Source organism: Dermochelys coriacea, chromosome 1 (assembly GCF_009764565.3).
Source record: "Dermochelys coriacea isolate rDerCor1 chromosome 1, rDerCor1.pri.v4, whole genome shotgun sequence".
In the NCBI taxonomy this organism is placed as follows: Eukaryota; Metazoa; Chordata; order Testudines; family Dermochelyidae; genus Dermochelys; species Dermochelys coriacea.
The window spans coordinates 306,523,928-306,550,175 of NC_050068.2; the positions used below are offsets into that span (position 1 = coordinate 306,523,928).

General features: G+C 41.6%; 1 protein-coding gene and 2 long non-coding RNA genes across 3 annotated transcripts in view; 2 read left to right on the plus strand and 1 right to left on the minus strand.

Moving 5' to 3' along the window:
• ST7 (suppression of tumorigenicity 7) overlaps positions 1–26,248 on the plus strand; it is a 228,206-nt gene that overhangs the window by 62,928 nt on the left and 139,030 nt on the right.
• LOC122456381 lies at positions 967–21,366 on the plus strand. The gene is made up of 3 exons (XR_006275295.1): positions 967–3,906; positions 18,765–18,768; positions 21,355–21,366. It is a non-coding gene; the product is annotated as an uncharacterized LOC122456381 (long non-coding RNA).
• On the minus strand, positions 18,903–23,740 carry LOC122456380. Its single transcript, XR_006275294.1, has 3 exons — positions 23,688–23,740; positions 20,362–20,525; positions 18,903–19,299 (listed from the first exon to the last, which is right to left on the minus strand). It is a non-coding gene; the product is annotated as an uncharacterized LOC122456380 (long non-coding RNA).

Sequence of the window (26,248 nt, forward strand, 5' to 3'; positions counted from 1 at the left end):
GATGATGGGGCGTCCAAGATTTCCAGGTTTATGGATCTTGGGTAGCAGATAGAATACCTCTGGTCGGGGTTCTAGGGGTGTGTCTGTGTGGATTTGCTCTTGTGCTTTTTCAGGGAGTTTCTTGAGCAGATGGTGTAGTTTCTTTTGGTAACCCTCAGGGGGATCAGAGGGTAATGGCTTGTAGAAAGTGGTGTTGGAGAGCTGCCTAGCAGCCTGTTGTTCATATTCCGACCTATTCATGATGACGACAGCACCTCCTTTGTCAGCCTTTTTGATTATGATGTCAGAATTGTTTCTGACTAGCAGCCGTGTTAGTCTATATCCGCAAAAAGAAAAGGAGTACTTGTGGCTCCTTAGAAACTAACACATTTATTAGAGCATAAGCTTTCGTGAGCTACAGCTCACTTCATCGGATGCATACAGGTAAGTATTGTACCAGGAACTTTAAATAATGTGCCCAGAATGAGTAAATGGCAAAACTGGAAATAGAAACCAGGAGTTCTTAATTCCAGTTACCTGCTTAATCTGGCTACTAGATTACATTCCTATAAAAGTGATAAATGGTTAACACAACTCATAATGGCAAAGAGTCCTGTGGTACCTTATAGACTAACAGACATATTGGAGCATAAGCTTTCGTGGGTGAATACCCACTTCGTCGGATGCATAGTGGGTATTCACCCATGAAAGTTTATGCTCCAATACATCTGTTAATCTATAAGGTGCCACAGGACTCTTTGCCGCTTTTACAGATCCAGACTAACATGGCTACCCCTCTGATACTTGACAACTCATAATGTTTTTTGAAAGAGTCAACCCATTAAGTAAAAAGAAAAGGAGTACTTGTGGCACCTTAGAGACTAACAAATTTATTAGAGCATAAGCTTTCGTGAGCTACAGCTCACTTCATCGGATGCTTATGCTCTAATAAATTTGTTAGTCTCTAAGGTGCCACAAGTACTCCTTTTCTTTTTGCGAATACAGACTAACACGGCTGCTACTCTGAAACCCATTAAGTGTTTTATATATAAGTACCTGTTAAAGGGTTTCCGAAGTGGTCTTTAGTAGCCTATCACATACTAATCAGACAGTTCACTCAGAGATACTAGTCACCATGTCAGTCTAAGTCTGATCTAATAGTATTGTATGAGATACTATCATGGATACCATATGGGGCTGTTGGTGTTTCAACCATAATATATACATCAATGGAATGAGGCCTCAAAGGGGTGTTTCAAGTGCTCAGATGAGGTAATTGGAAGGGTCTGATACATTATTAAGGTTTTGCGTCCTTGTCTGATATAATAGTGTGGAACAATCAACCTTGGTTATGGGTGCAAAAATATTTGTTAAAAGCCATTACATGTCAACATTACAAAATATTTTGCTCATGTTAAGAGAAAGGAATAGATCTGAATTTAGAGGAATCAGGAGATCTGAATTCTATTGTCTCATTCTGGCGTGACACATACTTCCTCTGTGAACTTGGCCCAGTCACTTAGCCAAAATTTTCACACTTGGGTGCCTAAAGTGAGGCACCTAAATCCATATTTAGATCAGTCTACACCCAGTTTTGTATAAACTGGCTGTGAATTAATTTAGGCTGGAAATTCGGAGAAGGCTTCTAATTACCTGAGGAGTGAGGTTCTGGAACAGCCTTCCATTAGGAGTTATGGAGGGTGAACAACCTGACTGGTTTTAAGATGGAGCTTGGTAAATTTATGAATGGGGATTATATAAGGTGGTTGTCTGCAACAGTAGGGGACTGGACTCAGGAGGTCCCTTCCTGTCCTATGTTTCTATGTTTCAGTTAGGGCTGTGATAATTTTATTAAATTAGCTATGCTGGCATGGCTCCACCCTAGTGTGAATGTAGTTATATGCTATAAAAGTGTCTTATACCACTTGGTATAATTCCCATATGGGAAGGAAATAAGCTAATATAAGCACCTTTATACATGACAAGACTGCATCCACATGAGGGGTGTTGTACTGCTTTAACTATACTGGCTTGGTTAAAATGGTGCCACTGCGCAAGTGGGCAAGGAATGGATGGAACCTTGGCTCTGCCTCCCTCAATGTGCCGGCCAGTTTAGCTGCGGTGACATGGCTGGGACCATATGCTGCGTGAGATAGGACTGAGCAGGGTACATTTCCCCCTGGAGCAGGGGGAAATTGGAAGGCAGCTTGTGACTCTCTAAATCATAAATTGCTTCCCAGCCTATCCCTGGAGCAGCGCAGCCCAATACACCGGGCTTGTGGCAAAGCAAAAATTGGCACCATCATATTTTTAAGCATGTTGAGTTTCTCTGATGGAAGGCTCTGTGTGTGCCCAGTATTATTATTGTTCCTCTGTTTCCCATTGTCTACACCCTACTGTTCACAGTGATATTTTATATGTTACAAATAGAATGAGAATACTTAGGCTCTGGGAATGATTAGTAACATTTAATTTGCAGACGCTCAAAAATGATTTTTTTCATCTTTTTACAGTGCTTTATGTAACGGGTGCCTTTGTATTTCCTTTACTCTTCCTCACTGGCAACACTTTGCAATCTTTGCTGGGTTTGCAGCTGCATGGGCTTGCTCAATGAGAGCCATTAAAAATGTTCTCCCCTTTGCCCTTTCCGGATAGCCATTCTTCACCCTCATGCCTACTAGACTCAAACCCATCAACTTACTGCTTCACTGCTCTTCCTAGCGCAGGCACTTTAGCTTGGCTTCGGAGAATTCTATAGCAAGCCTTTTGTCTGCACTGAGATTATTAATAGTCAGTTTCGGTCTTTGTTTATGTTTTGTTTTACACTATCATTTTTTTTCTAAATTGCTGAGTTGTTCCGGAAAGTAGTAATTCTAAATATTGGGAAGGGTTTGAAGTCCTAAATCTGGACACTTAAAATAAATAAAGTGAAATTGAAGGGGAAGAAAAAAAATTGCTCCTTTTGTTGCTATCTTGGGTTTTGCAGCACAAGAGCAGCATAATTTTTTGTATCTCATTTTTATGTGTGTGACTTCTTTGTTGTGGTTAGATCACTGCTGCAGCATCCCATGACAGTAGCATCTAATAAAATTACTGAACACTCGATTACCAATCTTAAATCAAAATGATATGTGAAGTTTAGGTTAATTCCCGAGTTTAATTCTTCTGCTATGGAAAAGACAATTTTGAGAGTTCATTTCTGATGGAAATACATTTTTTCATTCTTTTGTAAGTACCATGCAATATATCTGGTAGGATGTTTGTCCCAGGAATCTTCGTTCTGTATGATGTGCCTGCAAGAAAACACTTTAGATTTGCAAAGTTAAGGCAATCGTAAATTCAACACAGAGATATTTTAATTCTCATGTTAAATCATAGAGTAGTTTGTTTTTTTTATCATGAGGGAGGGAAATATATGTCTGGTTCTTTGTCTTCTGCATTTTGTGACAAAGGCAGCATTCCCAGTTGAATTGCTCTGCTCTATTCAAGCCCCCTCTGAGCCTCTGGTTAACAGCAGTCAGTCTTTGCAGTGTCCTGACGTCATCCAGTGTATGCATAAGCTATGCTATTGTCTTACTGAGACCAGGGGCTGTGGATTGCAGTATCTGGTGTCTGCTACCTATTTCTGCCTCACTGCATGACAGAAGGGACACTGACCTTCCCTTACCTCTTGGATTTAAAACAGCAACTCCTGATTTTTGCTTCCTGAAGAAGACCTTTGCTTTGGTTGCAAGGAAAAGCTGTCTGCAGTGTGAAGCTTAGGAGAAGAGAATCTGGCAGCTTGACTTGGACTGCATTGTCTGGCTTCATGACCCCTGCTGTGTAGCAGTCTCATCCTACTCTCACACGCTCCCTCTATCTCTCATTCTTTTCCCTTCTTTAAATAGCAGCATCTGGGGCCAGCCATGTTTGGCACTGAATCTTCATGTAAGTAAATGCATCCCACTTACATCCTTTTCTATTTAGAACAGAGCTTGTTGTATCAACATTGCATCCACAGTAGTTGCATTCCCTTTGCTGTAGGTTGTTAGCAAAAAGCTGAGGTTCTAGCCTGTTTACAAAGGGGCTAAAGATGCTGGGGGAAAGCATCTGCCTGTTCTATCTGTGTGTGCATCCTTGAGGCCAGCAGCGAGTCAGTTTAGGGCTGTCAGTGTTACTGAATCCAGGCCGTTGGAAGATGCAGAGAAAAATGCAGTTTCGCTTGAACGTGTTAATTGATAAGATCCCATTCTTCAATGATCTATTGTAGCAAAACCAGTAAGGAATGCGTTACTCAGATGATAATGGGCATGTTTGAAGGAGTGAGAGGATGCTACAGGATTAGATCAGAAAGAGCTGAGAAGAACGATTTAACCTGGGAAAAAGCTGGTGGTGGAATTGTTCTCTGTATTTTCTTTTCTTTTTTGGGGTAGGGCGGGGGCGGGTGTTTTGAAAAAGGAGTCTTTCTTAAATCCTTTTGCAATAGGAGAAACCAAAATTGAATGGGCAGGTTGGGAGGAGGGCAAGAATTCTGAATAATGGGTGATTTGTTTGTTTCTAACTGGAAACTTGGAACTGTGTCTTGTGCGTAAAAGTAAAAGCAATGGAGACACATGTCACTGAAAACAAGCTAGATGTGTTTCAATGTAAAGAACAATCAGTAACCTAGCAAAACGGATGGAAGATTGCTCCTATTATTGGTGCCGGACAGTGCAGTTACATAAAGACCTCTGGGTATCCAGCGATTGTCTTCTGGCTAATAAAAAATGCTTCGTGGTATACTACATATTTAATATTAATCTATATACTGTGTATCAAAAGCACATCTAATTTAGTAGATAATAACCCGAGTTCATTTTGAGTTTCATTTATTCTTAATATACAGTGCGGTGCATTTCCCCAGTGTAGTTAGCATAGAACCCTGTTTGCAGCTGGCTATAATCAGGAACGGTAACATGCTGGGCTACCTGGTGATCATGCAGTCTTAGCCCTAAAGAACTTCATTCTTTCCGAGGGTTAATTGGTCCTGTTGATTCACTGTGGCAGCTTCCCACCTCCTCTGACAATCCCTGATCAAGGTCAGGAAAGAAAAAAAAACACCAGAATTTGCTCTTTGATTTCTTACGTTTTTCAAGTAATTTTTCTTGTATTATTGACTTTAATTTCTGTTGCTGTTAGGATGACCAGATGTCCCCATTTTATAGGGGCAATCCTGATATTTGTGCTTTGTCTTATATAGGCACCTATTATACCTCAACCCGGTCCCAGTTTTTGACACTTGCTATCTAGTGTTGCTGTATGCCTATTTGGAGATCCCAATCACAGGTATAGAAACAAAATGCCTAATATTTTAGTTGAGTATAATCACAACACATCAGGAATTCAGAGGCACAATTTTTGTGTGTGCAAATATACACATTAACATACATTACAGAAAAAAATCCATGGTGTTTTGGTATTTTCTTTCAGAGAATGTGTGCCACATAGTTGCAAATTCAGTATTAAATCCTGTTATTCATTCTGAGGGGCCTCTCTTGTTTCATAAAGTATATAATAAAAGACTAGCTTATTACCTGTTCTACAGGACTTTTTGATAAAGTCACCCATGTGCTATCTGGTTTGCTCTGACAACAGCTGTGGTTGCTTTTGTTTCCATGGTGCCCAGATTATTGAATGTGAAAAAGGGTGACTTGAGCTAGTATAACAACCACCACTTACTTGGCAGAACGGCCGGTCAGGGCTGACGTATATTACTTGTCTAAAATTAAAAATTGGTCATTGCAGTGAAGGCTGCAGAGCTGACCGTGGGTTGTGCATTGCCCCACCCCTGCTTGCATAGGTGCCTCAAAGCGCACTCACCAGCTGGTGATTTACAGAATTAAAGCCAATCGAGTCAGGCATAGTGGGAGTCTTTCATCCATCTCTTCTTTCTGAGCCATCATCTTCCTTTTGTTTAAATCTCTTTCTTTTCCCCTGTGTTTCTGTCTTTGGTCTTCTCGACATCAGGGCACAAGGACCTTTAACAAAGGGAAGCTCTGAGACATCAGTGTTATGGTTGGAATGGGAAAGGACCTACAGTCACCTAGTCTGAGCTCCTGCATCATGGTGGGAGGATAGTTCAAATTATTCCTAAAGCGTCCCCAGTGGTTGATTGTTCAGTATAGCCTTGTATAATGGGCTTGGTTGTGTTGTTACAAAGAGTAGTATAATTATAGAACAATTTTAAAAAGAATAAAAGTACTGAAGACCAATTTTTTAAAAGTCTAATTTAACCAAATATCCTATTAGGTCTCTTTTGCCTTTTATTTTAATTTTTCTTCCCAAATCGTAAAGTCAGTGAGAAGCAAACTCTGTGCTTTAGAACCCTCATTCTGCCCACATTCAATATGATTGTCCTTTAGCTTTAAAAGTCAAATGTAGTGACCTATTCGGTGATTTGTGATAGCAGTCAGCAGCTCAATAAAAGATGATATGAGCATAATTGGAGAAATGCAGGCATGTTCTTATCTGCTCATGGAGGAAGGAAAAGAAAGACGAACATAAGGCTATGCTCATTATGTTGCTTGTAAAGATGGGAAACAACCACGTAATAACTATTATTATTAGTTATATAAGAGTACAGTGTTAAGCAAAAATCATACGACTGGCCCACATAAACAGTTAAAAATATTTTAATGTGAGCATCATATTCTCCTTGCAGTTGTTCTCACTATTTCTTATTAGTTGCCTCAAATGCTTTGTGTTTATCTGTTTTCAGTCATATGGCACCATGTTATTATATACACCAGGGGTGCAAACTCCCATCCTGTGACCAAATCCACCCCACTGTATGGATTTATCTGGTGGTTGTTGTTTGTTTGTTAGTATTGCCGTGACTGTTTCAGATTCTGCAGAATGCAAAATGTTCTTAGATATTGGGATTAGTCCTATTGCTATGAATGGAATCTTTTTATACATGAAATGAAGTGGTGCTGTTGTAGACAGAACTATCTCTGAAAATTTGTGAACAGCCCCCATGCATATCAGTCAACCCTGAAACCTAAGTGACATATTGAGACAGTTTTTCCAATAACATAGCTATGCAACAGTGTGTCTGATTTGCAGATTCAGAAGCTACACTTGTGCATGCAAATAAAATAGTTATACTGTTGCAAATAGACAAATAAGGAAAGGACAGAAATAGCAGTGACCCTAACTTGCCCTACATCATTTTTCCCCACTGCAGGATACTGAATGTAACAGTAACTTCACTAAGTAAAACATTAGCTCGCACTCTTACCCCTGTGATCTGCACATGGACGGTCTCCTCTGCACATGGTTTATTACCATGCCTAAGCAGAAGGAGTGAGGCCAGCTGGCTTTGCAGCAGCAGTCCCCACATTTCCCCTGAGAGGAGCTGTTTGTTTGGTGAGAGGGAGCAGCAGCCCCCATGGCTTGCAGTGTAATACCTCCCCCTTATCCCCTTTGGAGGGGGGAGGAGCTCATCTTGAGTGCAGCTGCAGCCAGGGGAGGCCCTGACAACATGGCTAAGTTGAATCTGTGCTGTAAGGGAAAAGAGAGGGATAATATGGAATGATGAGGCCCTAGGACCAGCATAGAGGCACTGGGATACCTAGGATCTGCACCATGTGTGAGCCAGACACTCTAGGCAGAACAGTTCAGGAGTAAAATTCATAAAGAGAATCTTAAACTACCTCCCACTTCAGCCCTCTTCCATGAGTTCTCATGTGGGAGACTCTTAGATATATTTCATAGGGGCCACATTCTAGACCCAGTCTTCCCGTTGTCATCAGTGGGATATTCACTGTGGATGGAGGGTAATATAGGTCACTAACTTTGTAACCCCAGCCCGTAGACCATAATCAAATATAAACTTTGGAACTCTTCACAAAATGTATTTTACTTCCTTGGTCTTTGGCTAATATAATGTACACTATCTGGAGCTGTAATACAAGGGAGCTCATTCAAATTTACAAAGACAACATTTGGACATCAAGTTTACTGTACAATAAAACAAGCTGTATTGTGAAACTGAAGGGAAATAGAGACAAAGAAGTCACACTTTCCTTTCACATACAGTTAAATACCATCCGTTTAATTTGCCACACAGGTGGCTAAACTAGTGTCTTGCTTTAAATTCTGAATCTTCCAGAATTTGTATAAATCTGAGAAACATGTCTGTGGTCACAAAACTGTTGGTACGTGGTGACTTTTAACTGAGCACATTCAATATTCCTCACTCACTCACTCACTCACTCACTCACTCACTCAGTGTTTCATTTTATGAGTCAAAAGACTCCACACGTTGCTGTGGAAGAATGAGACCATATTTTCAGTACTGGTGCTGCTTGATGGTGGTAGTAGTGATATTATAACGTATTGGTCATGCTACACTGAGTGTTTTGTAGAAGGGGAAAGTTATAATGGAAAGTTATCATTCCAGATTGAACCAAATAGAACTATTGAGGGCAAAGTTCATCGTGGCTCCCTATTTAGCAGCTCAACTCTGGAAAAGTAAGAGAGAGTGGTAGAGACAGGAAAGCTGACCTGGGAAATGAAGGCATGAGACACATAGACTAGGTGTATGAGGATATGATTGGTCCTTCCAGCATGACTTGGGGATTTCTCCCTTTATTGGGTAAATTCAGCTATTAAGATACCCAGTGTTACCTCTGGAGTTCGGAGTTGTTAGACAAATTGGAGAACCAGATGAAAGGGATTTTCTCAACTACAGCAGCTTCAGACATCAGTAAGAATGGTTTATGAAAGGATCCTAAGGGCTTGTCTACATGGAGCAGTAATGTGGACTACTGGGGTGTGATTTCTAAAACCTGCTAACATGTTCTGCATTCATTGATCCAAATAGACCCTGCTGGTGTGCACTAAAGGTTCCCTCGTGCACTTCAACATAGTGCTGTTTGAAACAGTACTACATTAAAGTGCACTACAGAACATTACAAAGAGATTACTCATTATGGTATATACTATGTGGAGACTGGGACTATGGAAGTTACAGTAAGGTCCGTAAACCCAACTCTAAAATTGCATCGTTATTTAGTCGGAAAATACATTCTTAGCTTTATTTCCCTGCAGCAGATTTTGAGGACCCATTAAGCCGAAAAGAATGTCCCTAATTTTTGTTTATATTAGCATGTGAGCAGAGTTTGGTTCAGAGGCCCAGAGAAACCTCTTTGGATGTATTACTGAGCCTGACTCAAGATAGGTGGATGTATAGAAGATCCTAAAGGTAGTCAGGCATCGTGCTTGAGTGCATGAACCTTGTTTATTTTAATGAGATGGAACATCAGCAAAAGATGGGATGCTCAGGCAGAGTCCATTCAGGAAAATGAGTACTGTCCAGCAGAGTGAGGCAGGCAGCCCGAGCAATCCTGAGCCAGCCACACCACAGAAAGGGGAAGCAGGCAAGGAAGAGAAAACACGGCTTTGGAGACTAGAAGACAGGAAAAGTGCCATTCTGGAGCCAGCCACTCCAGTGGCCTCAGATCTATGTAGGTACTTATCTGGCCCAATTCACAATAATATCTGAGTGCCTCCGATTAATGACTGCTGATTCTTGCAGTACCCCTGTGGGGCAGTGAGTATTAGCCCTGTTTTATGGGCAGGGAACTGAGGCATAGAGTAACTTGCCCAACGTCGCAAGGAAGTTTGTGGCTGAGCTGGGAACTAAATCCTGCTTTCCTGGCTCCCAGGGTAGTACCCTGTTCACTAACTAGACCATTTTTCCTATCTCATTGGTAGAGATAGTCCAGTCGCAAGGGTTGCTGTGAGGCAGTTGAAGGGATAAAGCATATTACCCCTCCGTCAACTATGACCACTTGTTGAACTTCTGGGAATGGAAAAAAATCTTGACTTGCAGGAAATGAATGGGATCAAGATTCCTCTTTTTTTTTTTTTTTCTTTTTTTAAAGCAAAGGCCTGAAGTGCAACTCAGTTTGCCCAATCATAGTACATGATTTGTGTCAGCAGATAGCATTCCTTGTAAGGAAATAGCTACTGGAGAGGCCTGTGATTTGTTTAAATGTCATAAAAGAAGTTATGAATTTAGAGAATGAAAGAGGATCATTTCCAGTCCATCTTCATATGTTCAAAGTATAGGAGTAGTACTTGGGCACAGAATCAAACAGTCGTAAACTCTGGTCTGTTTAATCTGAAGAAGCAGGAAAGGGCGATAGATCTTTTAGCCTGAGAACAGGCAGGAGAATATTATAGTCCCTTTGAGCTGCATGACCCAGATAGAATGTGCAGTACATACAGGGCCTGTGTCACCCTGTCTGAGCCAGGAGTGGAAGCACAGGGAATTTGTGTAATTTCAGAACAATTAATAGTAGCTCTGAATCCCGCTGCTAATATAGCCACAGAACCTTCCAAACCTCTGCTTTTTCTGAGCTGGGATACCCTGCTTGACCTCTCTCACTTGACCCTGGAGCAGCAAGGGACATTTTCACAAAATGCTGTGAGAAGAGCATACAGCACTTGTGAATCAAACAAAGGGAATATATGAGGATGGACATAAAATTAGCAGAAATCCATCCAGTTTACTGGAACTACTGTTATAACATCATTTCCTAGACCCCAATCTGGGAAGGTCAAAAGCTATAATAGAAATCCTTTCCTGGTAGAAAAGATAAAACCATTGTGCTCCCAGTGATTTGTAGACTGAAAAAGCATAGGACGTTGAGACTCTATATTGATTTATAGAGAGTTAATTTATAAAACTATATCGATAGACATTTTCTACCCGGAAGCCAATTTAGGTCAGTGGAAAATGAATGGCTTTACTGTACTTGATCAAGGTAAAGCTTATCCCTAGGAGTTTGAGTGAAGATGCTCATAAGCATTTGTAACACCACAGGAAAGATGAGTGGACTTTTGCATTCCCTTTGAGTTGATAAATGCTCTCTGTCCATGGACAAGTATTTGGTGATTTCCAAGATAATCTATGAATCCCATTTTTAGAAGACATTCTGGTGTACAGCAAGGTTATTGAGCAATATATGAGAAGTTAAAGGAAAGTGCTTATCAGATTGCAAGAATGTGGAATAAAATTAAAACCTGGTCAGTGTGACCCCTTTGAGAGAGAAGTCTAGTAGCTGGGAAGATTACTATCACATGAAGGGTACTGAGGTGATTCTCAAGGCATGGCTGCAGTTCAGTTTGAAGCAGAAGAAACCAGAAGCAATGCAAGAGATACAAAAGCCTGTGAGTTTCCTGAGATGGTGAATCTTGCCCATATGCTCAGGATTTAGCTGATCGCCATATTTGGGGTCGGGAAGGAATTTTCCTCCAGGGCAGATTGGAAGAGGCCCTGGAGGTTTTTCGCCTTCCTCTGTAGCATGGGGCATGGGTGACTTGAGGAAGGCTTCTCTGCTCCTTGAAGTCTTTAAACCATGATTTGAGGACTTCAATGGTCAGACATAGGTGAGGTTTTTCGTAGGAGTGGGTGGGTGAGATTCTGTGGCCTGCGCTGTGTAGGAGGTCGGACTAGATGATCAGAATGGTCCCTTCTGACCTTAGGATCTATGAATCTATTAATCTATAACGTTGGGACTCTTCTCAGATTGTGCAGCCCTTATACCACCTTTGCAAAGGACCTAATGCCTCTGGATCATGATGTCAGGCAGAAAAGAACTACCACTTGCTTTCATGGAAGTACAAATTCTTTGTTTTGAAATATGTTGTTACTGACCAATTTAGGGACTACGTGTAGCTGGCCAAGTGTGGAGCACATGCAATTACAATAACCCAATGTATGTTATGATGACTGCAAATGTAAATGTCGCAAGGTATCAGTGAAAATAGTGGGTTACAAAGCTCCCATACAGCACCTACCCTTCCACAAGGAAACTCAATTGAACAGTTTAGCAAAACACTGTTAGCAATCTCATGAACATTGACTGGAGAACAAAAATCAAACTGGAAGGGCACATCAAAGAGTGCATTCTTATACCTGTACCAAGTTTGACAGCACTGGTTATTCTCCATTTTCCCTGCTGTAGGGGTCCTCTTCAGTGTGACCCATAGATAACATTTTTTTTAACTAAGTACAGAGTACGCGGCTAATAATTATATGAGCTATGCAGATGGATGGAGGGAACAACTGAATAGAGCCTATGAAAATCCGCAAGAAGGAAGGCTGGAAAGTCTGAATAGTCAGATGGATAAAACTCAAGCACAAAGGCAAAAAAGGGAAGATTTTTGGAAGCAAGGTATTCAGTGGGATGTCAGATGTATAAAATAAGTTGGATACAGATGCAGCCTTTAGTACACTATCCCAAAAATCAATTACAGCTACCACTCCCTAGCAGAACTGCCAGGGGCTGCTCCAGTCCATGGGGATATATAGCTTCAGTGCTCAGGAGACTGAATTACATATACAGGAGCAGCTATCAGTGCTTACGCATTGGAGAGAGCAGTGCCAGAAGAAATGGGCATTCAGAGGTCTTTACCTAGTACCTGACTGGGAGTTCTGTTCGTGGTTGTGGATTGCTTGCCTAGGCTCCTGGGTTATACTAGTTGAACCTGATTGCCAGTGCATTTGTCTTTTATATGGAGACTATTAGTCACAGCATGCAGTACTTTATCTGGATCCAAGAAGATTTCACCTTGATCAAGATGGCACATTGCATGCTTGATGATAACTGCAGTCTCTGTGGGCCCCAATTCTAGTAGAGATGCATGTGGCTGCAGGTTGCCTTTGTTCACCCCTATTGTAGGGTTTACAATGAATTGAGCTGCTGGCGTTTAGTTATTTGTTAGCTCCAATTAATTATTTCCTTTGTAAAATTCAATGCACAAAGACGGGAAGAAAACTAGGTTAAATTTTGGTTCTACCATCTTTATGGGTATCCCATTAAACACAATCTTCCAAATAAATCTGACTTTTTTATAATCCAGAATGTCAAATCAGTCACCTCAATGTTTGAGAAAGTCAGTGCTGCTAGCCACAGAGATTCAAGTGCAAATTTCTACATTCTTACTCTACCTAGGTGAAAACAACATATTCTTTTATCCATTTCTAGGTCGCTGGTTCAAACCATTCCAGGTTAAAGTTGTGACTGTCTTCACTAGGAAGAAACTCCCTCGGATTTACATCCACCAACTAACCTGGGTTAAAACTGCAACAGATTTATCTTCACTCAGATTGTAACAGAGTTTAGTTAACATGGGTTAAAAGTACACCATTTTCCCAAGTGAAGATGAAGCCTGAAAATCACTGCTTTGTGGTACTCTATTGTATGACTGATGTGAAATTTGGGTCTTAGATGCTTTCCTACAAATATCCACTTGACAAAACCATCATCTCTGGCAATCCTTGTTATCAGCCTATATAGATAGGCCAAGGATTTGAATGCATGTGAGAATGAACTACCCACTCCTCTTTAGTAGTGGTCTTTTCAGAATGGGTTGAGGCATGTTATCGGCAACATGAGGAGGCAGATATTGCTACCCCTGCAGTACCTGTTCTGTAGTTAAAGTTCAGTCAATGCTGTCAATCTTTCATGAGCTGGAACATACTTTTTAAAAGTCAGTTTTTATGGTGACCAATTGATCAATAATCCTGACAGTGTAAGTGATTGGACTAATCTTTGCTCACTGACTGAAATTTGCAATTAATCCCATTTCTGCTTCAGAAGTCAAAGAAGTAACTTCCTAATGGGAAGAAAAAAAAATCTCATGCCTTAGGCCTTGTCTACAATATGGGGGGGAGATCGATCTAAGTTACGCAACTTCAGCTACATGAATAGTGTAGTTGAAGTCGACATACTTAGATCTACTTACTGTGGGGTCCACACTACACTATGTTGATGGGAGACACTCTCCCGTTGACTCCCCTTATGTATCTCATTCAGGTGGAGTACAGGAGTCGACAGGAATGCCATCTACAGTCGATTTAGCGGGTCTTCACTAGACCCGCTAAATCAACTGCCAATGCATCGATCGCCACACGTTGATCACCCGGTAAGTGTAGACATGTCCTTAGACTCAGACCAAAGTGTTGGGCCATGCTTCTTGTGCTGCATCATATGAGAGCCCTTAGAAGTGATTTAATCTGTTGAAAGATGAGAATGAAAAGGTAACAGCAGATTTTATCAATGAATATATTTCCAAGTGAAAACTAATCTGTACAAAATTGTGATTGACAATCATCCCAACCCTTTTTATTTATATCAGTTCAGATTGATAACTGTTTGGAATCTGAATATCCCAACTTGTTTGTTTAATTCTTTTGTATTAGCAGTTTTTTTAAAAAAGGGAGTGGAACATAGCCACTAGTACAAGTAGAATACGCTTTCTCATTTCTTTAAAAGCCTGTTTTTTCTAAGCCTTTGCATATGTAGGAAAGATATCAGGAGGGCCAAATCGCACCTGGAGCTGCAGCTAGCAAGAGATGTCAAGAGTAACAAGAAGGGTTTCTTCAGGTATGTTGGCAACAAGAAGAAAGCCAAGGAAAGTGTGGGCCCCTTACTGAATGAGGGAGGCAAGCTAGTGACAGAGGATGTGGAAAAAGCTAATGTACTCAATGCTTTTTTTGCCTCTGTTTTCACTAACAAGGTCAGCTCCCAGACTGCTGTGCTGGGCATCACAAAATGGGGAAGAGATGGCCAGCCCTCTGTAGAGATAGAGGTGGTTAGGGACTATTTAGAAAAGCTGGACGTGCACAAGTCCATGGGGCCGGACGAATTGCATCCGAGAGTGCTGAAGGAATTGGCGGCTGTGATTGCAGAGCCCTTGGCCATTATCTTTGAAAACTCGTGGCGAACGGGGGAAGTCCCGGATGACTGGAAAAAGGCTAATGTAGTGCCCATCTTTAAAAAAGGGAAGAAGGAGGATCCTGGGAACTACAGGCCAGTCAGCCTCACCTCAGTCCCTGGAAAAATCATGGAGCAGGTCCTCAAAGAATCAATTCTGAAGCACTTAGAGGAGAGGAAAGTGATCAGGAACAGTCAGCATGGATTCACCAAGGGAAGGTCATGCCTGACTAATCTAATCGCCTTTTATGATGAGATTACTGGTTCTGTGGATGAAGGGAAAGCAGTGGATGTATTGTTTCTTGACTTTAGCAAAGCTTTTGACACGGTCTCCCACAGCATTCTTGTCAGCAAGTTAAGGAAGTATGGGCTGGATGAATGCACTATAAGGTGGGTAGAAAGCTGGCTAGATTGTCGGGCTCAACGGGTAGTGATCAATGGCTCCATGTCTAGTTGGCAGCCGGTGTCAAGTGGAGTGCCCCAGGGGTCGGTCCTGGGGCCCGTTTTGTTCAACATCTTCATAAATGATCTGGAGGATGGTGTGGATTGCACTCTCAGCAAATTTGCGGATGATACTAAACTGGGAGGAGTGGTAGATACGCTGGAGGGGAGGGATAGGATACAGAAGGACCTAGACAAATTGGAGGATTGGGCCAAAAGAAATCTAATGAGGTTCAATAAGGATAAGTGCAGGGTCCTGCACTTAGGATGGAAGAATCCAATGCACCGCTACAGACTAGGGACCGAATGGCTCGGCAGCAGTTCTGCGGAAAAGGACCTAGGGGGTGACAGTGGACGAGAAGCTGGATATGAGTCAGCAGTGTGCCCTTGTTGCCAAGAAGGCCAATGGCATTTTGGGATGTATAAGTAGGGGCATAGCGAGCAGATCGAGGGACGTGATCGTTCCCCTCTATTCGACACTGGTGAGGCCTCATCTGGAGTACTGTGTCCAGTTTTGGGCCCCACACTACAAGAAGGATGTGGATAAATTGGAAAGAGTACAGCGAAGGGCAACAAAAATGATTGGGGGTCTAGAGCACATGACTTATGAGGAGAGGCTGAGGGAGCTGGGATTGTTTAGTCTGCAGAAGAGAAGAATGAGGGGGGATTTGATAGCTGCTTTCAACTACCTGAAAGGGGGTTTCAAAGAGGATGGCTCTAGACTGTTCTCAATGGTAGCAGATGACAGAACGAGGAGTAATGGTCTCAAGTTGCAATGGGGGAGGTTTAGATTGGATATTAGGAAAAACTTTTTCACTAAGAGGGTGGTGAAACACTGGAATGCGTTACCTAGGGAGGTGGTAGAATCTCCTTCCTTAGAGGTTTTTAAGGTCAGGCTTGACAAAGCCCTGGCTAGGATGATTTAACTGGGACTTGGTCCTGCTTTGAGCAGGGGGTTGGACTAGATGACCTTCTGGGGTCCCTTCCAACCCTGATATTCTATGATTCTATGATTCTATGATCAGCCAAGTTAAATGGTGTTGGGCTGAAGTCTGGTAATGTTTTCAACTTTTATGCAAATTATTTCACACAAATTACTGCAAAATGCTGTACCTATGGTACAGATCAGTGCAGACAGATTTACATGTGACTGATGTAGTACAGTGAAACCTGTCCTAAGAGCACAACAAGGTTCAACAAAAATTGGTTGATTAACAGACAGTCTTCTCTTAAGAGTGGAGTAGAATTGTACTCTGTACATGTGGTGATTTTTTGGGCTGGTCTCTGAAGACAGGAGGTTGACTAAGAAGGTTGGTCTCTTCTATAGGTTTCAGTGTCCTTCCCATTGCCTTAAACACTGTCCGAGTTCACTGTGGGCTTGTCTGCATGGAGAGCTGCACTGGTTAACAGAAGGTGTGACTTTAAACCAGTATAGTTAAACCAGCGCCAAAAATTGTATGGACACTTTAAACCAGATTTAGCTTAAATTGACTAGGAAATGGTTTAAACTAAACCCTAATAAGCCACTCAAACTGAAATAAGAGTGGCCTCAAAGGGGGTTACCCTAGTTTAACTACAGCACTGGTCCAAAATAGACTCCAATTGACTTCAGTGGGCTTTGGATCAGGCCCTGATTCACTTACATTGACAATGGGCCTGGAGATGAACCTGCCTTCCATTAGCCAAATCCACCTTGGGCAAGACCAAACCCTAAGTAAAAAATTCTTGAAGAAACACTTTCTTTCATTAACCTAAATTAAATCAATTGAACAGGGCTCCTCTTTCTCTAGCTCCTGAATTCCACTAAGTGAATTCCAAACAGCGTTTTTCTAGAGGGAGCAGCAAGCAGAAGCCTCTGTACAAGGCTGGAAAATGTGGAGGAAAATATAGCAACTTCTTTTTTTGCTCATATGTTTTACTCAAAGAGTAATTGATGAAAGGAAGAACACCTTCCAGCATCATGGTACCTACAAGGAAAATGGAGATTGCCTTACTGTTTCTTGGAGCAAATAGGAAAATGTACTAAAAACATTGAGAGTGAGACAAACTGGATTATAGATGTTTTTTGTAAATTGCTTGTGGATATCTTCAATGGCTATTGCACAAGTAATGGAAGAGTCTGGGAGGTGTTCTGAGTGAGCTTTATGTTGAGTTTTCTATTCTCTGGTCCATATAAAAATAACAGCACAGATTTACTATTTGCTTATTTCTGAAAAATCTTTGTGAGAGGTGAGTGCATCTTTCACTGATACAACACCAGTTTCCTAACTCCTGTTGTCGCGTCCTACATTCAGAACAAAACAGCTTGTGTTGCTACTCTCTTTTTTCACTCCTTCACATACAAGGCCATGTTTATATCTGTCTTCTACCTTTGATAAAAACATGTGGTTTGAAGTTCATATCTACCAAAGATGAGCTACATTTTCTAAGCACAACAAACTAATTTAAATCAATAACTTTAATTTCTTTAGTCTTGTGGCTTGAAGTCGGGCCTTTGATGTTACTTGTGCAGAGTTAAGCTTATTTATTTAGAGCACATGGTAGAAAAGATTTCCAAGATTGACCCGAGTTAATTTGAATTGCTCCAGTAATGAATGTGGGCTTTCTTCTCTCATGGAATGACGCCAGTAACTTTTCTATCGGACCACGTAACAGGTACAGCTGGCTGTGTTTACATTATTCCCCCAGATGATTGTTGTTGTTACTTCTTTGTACTGACGTGGCACCTAGGAGTTGCAGTCATGGACCAGAATGCCATTGTGCTAGGCGCTGTACAAACACAGAACGGATGGTCCCTGCCCCAAAGACCTTGCAATCTATGTACTGTGTTGTGCATAATTATCAAACTAGAGCTGGTTTGGAAACTTTTACACTTTTGATGAAAATGGGGAAAAATCACCAAAAAACCCAACAACTTTCTGACAAGCTCTAAATCCAAACCAAACCAAAAAATACCAGTGACCTGCAGGCAACTGAGCTGTGGAGACTTAAGCAGGCATTTAGGAGAGCAAGCTCCCACTGGAGAAGGAGCAGCAGGGTGAGGGAGTTACATTCTTTGGGACTCATCTGCAGGCCTTAGCAGGGGCATTTAGAATTTGGAAGACCTGGCCTCAGTGCTGATGAATAGGCTGTAAAGCTGCAGGCATATGCAAGAAGGGGCTGAGGTGAGGAGTGGTAAGAGGGGCAGGCACGAGCCTGGTTGATGGTGGTGTTCTTGATCCTCTCGCTGCAAAGACCGCTAAAAACATTTTATAAATTTAAAGAAAAAACAGTGCCAGAGATACTACTGAAAGGGTGCTAACATTAGTCAGTTTTTGAAAGAAAATTCAAGTTGGCACTGCCCTTTTCACAAATGTATAGATCTATATGGAAGAGTATTTGCCACAGTAAATGTTGTGAAATAGCCTTAGATGATTTGCATGAGCAAGTGGGGCTAGCCCCTTGAAAGCCAGTGGCTCTGTAAAGCCGCCTGGCAATCCAGTGCACAGTGTCTACAGAGCAGGCTTGCTTGTCTGCAAAGCAGGCAGGGATTCTCTTGCATTTCCGGGTCAGAACAAGGAGTGCTACTAGGGTGGAGTGAAGAAAACAAAACAGTGAGGTAGCCACATAGCCAACGGTGTGGGGAGAGGGATTGTAACCATGACACCAACACTACCTATCCATATTATCTTCTCACAGCTTTGGTGGGGCTGGTCTCTTCCGCCCCGCATTTTATGGTTGCTGATTTCCCTGTTTTATACAACTGTCCCTATCCTGACTGTCCTCTTTATTCAACTAAAAGCACCAATTTAAGAGTCTTGCCTTTTCTTTTTCACCCAGATGGTATCCTCCACGCAACTGGGAACAATCTGTGCTAAAAATGAACTGGCACAAGCCCAAGACTGTAGACTCACTCACAAGATGATCCTCCTTCTGTGTTACTTCAAACTAAATTCATATTCGGGCGTACTTTGCATTAGAATGAGCATACCCGAATGGAATTGCAGAATAAGGAAGAAAAGAAAAGGCCTGTGATGTTTTGTTTTAGCCTGGCTTGCTCTTAATCCTGGTAGCCATTCAGCCTGGATGGTAGCAGTAAGCCTGAGTACCAGCTGTGCCTTGCCATGTGCTGCTGTGCTATTTCCAGCTCCTGTGAAAATGAGGCATTTCCATTTAATTTGCATTTTTCTCTTTTTATCGAACAAACAAACGAGCACAGAAAATGCATTTATGTCCCCATTAGTGATGCCTCCCCTCCATTCAGCTACATATACGGTATGACTCCTTTCAATCCATTACTTTCTTTACATTTTCTAACATCATGTTCTTAAAAGAAAATGACTAGACATCCTGTCATCAATGGAATATGCCTGGTTATTTATTAGATCTCCCACAGTTTTCAGCTGTGCTTTTGGCATTTGTGTTCTGAATGCAGATTCTCGGTCACAACCCATTCACCAATCCAGGGTAGTGGATCTGCTGAACACTAAGAGAGCTCTACTGGAAAGTGCCCTTGGCACAAAAAATCCTTGTATATTTAAATATGTATTAGGAGTTTATTAAAAGATCCCAGTATTTTGGTTTGCCTTTGTTTTTTGCCCACCACTTTACATTTAAGGGACTAGTGCATTTTGCCCTCTGGAACATTTGATACCCATCCCTTACTATGATATGGTCAACTACTGGAGGTTTCCTGCCTAATCTTTTATTCTCTTCCCTCTTCTCCCTTTGGTGCCACCAAAGACCTGGTGGCCTGACTGCCTCCATTGAGAATATCAGCCCCTACTTGTGAATACATGCGGCCTCCCTCTACCCATCTTCACATCCTTCAGCAGGGAATGCATCCAGATAACCAATAACTTGGCCAGTCCCACATGAAGCACTTAGAATGAGATGAAGCAGAAATCTGTGGTTTGAGATGGGTATACCAAAACACCAGGTAAATTCCAAATGATGAACAGAAGGAGAATCAGCCCTTCTGTGACTGCTGTGCTCCTCACAGTTGAATCTGATGGTGTCGTCCTTTCTCCTTCCGCCTCACATACCTTCTGAAGCAGTTCCTAGTAGCTTCAATCATGCCCTTTAAGTTTGATTTCTTAATATCACAGGACAACAGAGAACTCCCAAAATATTGTTCTCCCCTATTGAGAGAGGCTAGCATAGAAAGCAGACACTTCCCCCGCCCTGAGTGGTCTGATACCCTGATATATACCTTCCGTCCTCTTACTCTGCTAGCCAAGTCTGCAAGAAAAATCAAGACAGATCACCCCAGTGATCTTGGCAGCATCACAGCAGTTTGGTTTCCCCATCTTTGAGAGATTTCAGCCTGCAGACCATGGATGCACCGTGTGTGTGGAGGATCTCCTCATTCAGTAACTGATTAGGGACCAAAGACAGAAAATCAACACTTTCATCCCGGAGACTGTACAAAAGAATATTCTATAAAACATAGCTAGCTGCTCGCAGAAGCTGGGACACCTTTCACTTACTTCATACTGGAAGAGGTTCTACGCCTAGAGTGCGAAGAATCTTGTCCCAAGAATTAACTTGCCAGATATAGACCTGAAGAAACTTTCAGTTATGAACTACTTAGACTTTCCTTAGAGACTAATAAATTTATTAGAGCATAAGCTTTCGTGAGCTATAGCTCACTTCATCGGATGCATTTGGTGGAAAAAACAGAGGGGAGATTGATATACAGAGAACATGAAACAATGTGTTTATCATACACACTGTAAGGAGAAAAAAGAAAAGGAGTACTTGTGGCACCTTAGAGACTAACACATTTATTAGAGCATAAGCTGGATGCATTACTGCATAGCTGTAGCTCACGAAAGCTTATGCTCTAATAAATTTGTTAGTCTCTAAGGTGCCACAAGTACTCCTTTTCTTTTTGCGAATACAGACTAACACAGCTGCTACTCTGAAAACTGTAAGGAGAGTGATCACTTAAGATAAGCCATCAGCAGCAGCAGGGGGGGAGAAAGGAGGAAAACCTTTCATGGTGACAAGCAAGGTAGGCTATTTCCAGCAGTTAACAAGAATATCTGAGGAACAGTGGGGGGTGGGGTGGGGGGGGGAGAAATAACATGGGGAAATGGTTTTACTTTGTGTAATGACTCATCCACTCCCAGTCTCTATTCAAGCCTAAGTTAATTGTATCCAGTTTGCAAATTAATTCCAATTCAGCAGTCTCTCGTTGGAGTCTGTTTTTGAAGCTTTTTTGTTGAAGGATAGCCACTCTTAGGTCTGTAATCGAGTGACCAGAGAGATTGAAGTATTCTCCAACTGGTTTTTGAATGTTATAATTCTTGACGTCTGATTTGTGTCCATTCATTCTTTTACGTAGAGACTGTCCAGTTTGACCAATGTACATGGCAGAGGGGCATTGCTGGCACATGATGGCATATATCACATTGGTAGATGCGCAGGTGAACGAGCCTCTGATAGTGAGGCTGATGTGATTAGGCCCTATATTCAGGGGACACCATCATAGGGCCTAATCACATCAGACTTTTTTGCATCATACCTTTCTATCTGTAAGAATTTTGGTGCTCTGTTTTCTGCTACAACAAAGGTTGCATGCCAGATAAGTCACCTTGGTATGAAGAGTGAGGCTAATTAAGTGAAATAACTATGAAGAAGCCAATTTTCCAGTTTATGGTGGACAAAGTTGTTTTAGGGATAGCAACCAAATCTATGGCAAAGACCAATTTGGTCACCTATTTGACTTGAAAAGCATCTTTATCCTTGTGATTGAAGTGTGGGCACCCCATGGAATGCAACTTCATTTTCTAGATGGCAGGTGGGTTTGCAAGTATTTCCTGAGTGAAACTGAACCCATTCAGAAATTAGATGCCTTATTTGTCCTTGTCTAGAGCCACTGGCATGGAACTAGAGCCATGAAAATAAGTGCATCTCATTGGATATGGTGACTATATCAGAAGCTTAGAGAAAAGCCAATAAAACTTCTTTTGCTGTGACTCAAGCCCACTGTATGGGTTGCATGGAAGAACTCTGGGCAGAGGGAAGTTTCATCTTATGATGCGATCTGCAGAGCAATCATTTGGTTAGTACTATCTTCTGTACATGACCAGATAGAGATGTGCTTGTCAACTGATGTGGCCTTTGGTGATCTGGTCTTGCAGGCTCCATCGGTCACTCATATTTATATCTTTATCCCAGTCATTTCTAATCTAGTACCATTTGCTAATTCCCAATAGTGCCCCTGCACTGGTTAGTGAGGCTGCATGTACTGGACATTGTCGTTTCTTACTTGAAAATTAGTCTTCTTATAGCATCTCCCCGGTCTGGAGGATTCCATCCCTCGTTAACATAGCTCTCTGGTTTTGATAGTTAGATAGGTAGGTATGTAAGTACATTTGCTTTGGAATAATTTTTTGGATTATTTTGCCAGGCATCTGCCCTAAGAGTTTTTGGCTCCATTACAAGTTTTCAGCAAGCCTTGCCTCTATTTTCAGTAGGAGGTTAGGATTTCTCAGTAGGGCTTATAGATTACTGGTGTGTGCGCTAGCAGAAGATCACTTTAATAGGTAAGGAATAGAATTGCCATCTTTATTATCATTTCATTACTAGAAGCTCTTTAACCTAAATAAATTTCTGTCCAATGCAATTCTTCCAATTCTAGTAAGCAGAAAGAACTTGTTAGAACTGGGCTGGGCAAACTACAGCCCACGGGCTGGATCTGGCCTGCGGGATTGCAACCCCCGTGGTGCCGCGGGGCTAAGGCAGGCTCCCTGCCTGCCCTGGCCCTGTGCCACTTCCAGAAGCGGCCAGCACCACATCCCTGTAGTCCCTGGGGGAGGGGAGGAGGCAGAGGGCTCCGCGTGCTGCCCTCGCCTGTGGGCACTGCCCCCTGCAAATTCCATTGGCCAGGAACAGGGAACCACGGCCAATGGGAGCTTCGGGGGAGGTACCCTCAGGCGAGGGCAGTGCGCGGAGCCCTCTGCCCCCCTCCCAGGGGCCGCAGGGATGTGGTGCCGGCTGCTTCTGGGAGTGGCGCAGGGCCAGGGCAGGCAGGGAGCATGCCTTAGCCCCACTGCGCGCTGCTGCCACCCCAGAGCCACTCAAGGTAGGTGGCACTGGGCCGGAGCCCGGAGCCCGCATCCCGAACCCCTCCTGCACCCCAACCCCCTGCACCTCAACCCTCTGTCCTGAGCCCTCTGCCTCACAATGCCCTCCCTCCCACACCCTAACCCCCTGCCCCAGCCCTACATTCATGGCCCTGCATGCAATTTCCCCACCCAGATGTGGCCCTCGGGCCAAAAAGTTTGCCCACCCCGGCTTAGAACAAGATTTAAAAGCTGTTTAGGAGCAACTACCTATCTTGAGCTATAGCAGCATTGGCAGAATATAGCTGCTCTGCCTGCAGTTGCTATGAGGAGCCAAAGCCATGGCAAGATTTTATACTGCAGTTATTTATATAACTATTTGTATCCCATGTTTGTGATGATAGTGACTGTATCATTCAGAAATAAGATCCCATGCACATTTTGATTTAAAAATTAAATATCTTACCTTTTATCTGATATCCTTTATATATTATCCTATCACAAAACATTTCAGAGTGGGTCAATTGTAAACTAAAAAGAAAAGAAAGCTTTTGTGGTGTGATATAAAGAGAAGAACTGAGTGAAATATACAGATTTGGGTAAATTTACATGGAAAGAGAGGGTCCTGCCTTAAGTAGTTTTTCAAACAAATATGTGTTAAATTTAAGTCCACCAAATTTTGGTACCTGAGTAATCACTACACATTTTTATTTGTGTGTCATACTTTGATTACAGTTATCCTTTCATATTCAAGGACAAAGTCCCTTCTTTGTCATTGATTTGGTTCTATTATTTCAAGAGAAAAGCATGAATATGTGTTTTTGTTTTGCTTTTAATTGCATGAATTTCAGTCTTTAAATTTATACTTTTCATTTTTTAAACGTATTAAGCCTAAATTTAACAAACATGTATATTTTACATTCTTTGACAACATTCTTCCTGGGTATTAAATGATTTGAAAACAATGTAACTCATTAAACAGCCTGCGTGCAGTGTCTTGGTCAAATTTATAGTTCTAAATGACATCATTCATTTTATATATTAGCATTAGGCATAGGCCTGAAATATAATATATTGTAACTCACCTCTTCCTTGTCAGACAGCTGAGCTAAGGAAAAGAAATATCTCCTGAATGAAATTAGTCAGAGTTACTTCCTGGAAAGCTGTTAATGAGGCAAAAAATGTCTCTTATGCTGTCTGATAATTATTCACTTTTCCATTGGATTATTAATGCCGAGACTAATGGACTAAATTTATCCCTGGCATAATTTCACATGATTTCAGTGGAGTTATTTCAGGGATGAATTTGTCCCCATTTGTGTTTTTCCTCAAGCCCAATTTATTGTTATGCTGCCACACTCCTTTCAGCTGAACACTGCTGTTGGAATCTATACAGCAAGTTAACTTGGAGTATGGCCCTGACAATCTGAAGTAACGAAGCTTTATCCTTCAAGGTGATATGTAACCTTGACCCCACCTACATCTTTGTTCAGGCAGGGACCATTTTGACCTTGGCCTGATTTAAATTTGTCTTCTGTATTTGTTTTTTCCCCCCTGAAGAAAAGAACAATACTTTCATCTTCATAGGAATCAAAGCATATTCATACAGTTGCCATTATAGTCAAGTTCCTTTGCAGGCGGGTGCCTATAATTCTGTTTAATGTATAGGTTCTTTTGTATATTTGATATGGAATTGATTGGTGTTGCTCATTGTAATTTCTGCTAGTTTCACTGCTAGTTTTACAATGCTAGAATTGGCACTTTACTATAAAAAGGAAGATAATGGACCAGATCCCATTCGCTCAAAGAGCTTCACCTTTCTACATAGGAGGAAATGTGGCTACATCTTTCTTTATACTGCCACTACTTATACTTTACTCACCCAACATAACTATCCTTTTTACTGTTTTATTGTCTCTTATCAATTTGCAGAATATGATTAATATGTTGAACAGTAGGACATATTGGAATGCAGTGAGCCAAATTTTGAGCTCAGTTCCACAGATGTAAATCCAAAACTTCAGAGGAACTAACCTAGATTGACATTTGGTTTAGATTACTAGATTATAAAATTAGAAAGGGCCACTGTAATCAACTAGTCTGACTTCCTGTAGAACACAGACCAGAAGAAGTCCCTGAATTAATTTGTATTTGACCTAAAGCATCTATTTAAGAAAAACATCCAATCTTGATTTAACAAATGCCAAGTTATGGAGAATCTACCACCAGCCTTAGGAAGCTATTCCAAAGCTTAATTATCCTCACTGTTAAAAATGTGTGCCTTATTTCCAGTGTAACCAAGAATGGAATCCGGTCTCTTGTATTTTTTTTTAATCATTACTACAGATATTATGGAGATTAAAAGGATCTAATAGCAACTGTTGCATATACTCACTGAAAGATGCAGGGGGAATGGAATTTTTCATGGCTTTGAGCCCACTTGCCATCATAAAATGGTTCCATTTATGTAATCTGACGGCTTTTAAATAAAAGTCCATTCTTCTCAAGTGACAATTCTATTTTTCTAGCCTGGGTCAGAAGGTACTATTTATAGATTTTTAGGGCCCTATGTAGTGCATTGTAGGGGTGGGAGAGAAGAGTTTCTGCTAGATCAAGGAAACTATACAACAAAGGAATCTGAATGTGTTACTACCAATGGGAGATTTTGAATACTTATATGGGATTAGAAGGCTTCTGTGCTGAGCACTTACCAGTAACAGAGTGTCTGAATGTTGCCATGGCTATAGCAGCAATAGATGTAGTCATGGACATTATTGCCAAGAAGCTTAAAAGGAGAAAGGGAAGGGGATGAGCTTGGAAAAACAGTGTCATATAGTAAAGGTCATATGAAGAACACCTGAGAATCCAGTCTCTTTCCTCTCACAAAAGACAAAGACTTGTACTGGTTATGCCGATTTTCCAGGATAATTATAAACAACTAGAAATGTGATAGCTATATTTATAGCTAAATGCCATGCTATAGCAACACAAAAATCACAGAAAAAAACTAACCGAACAAAAGTCACA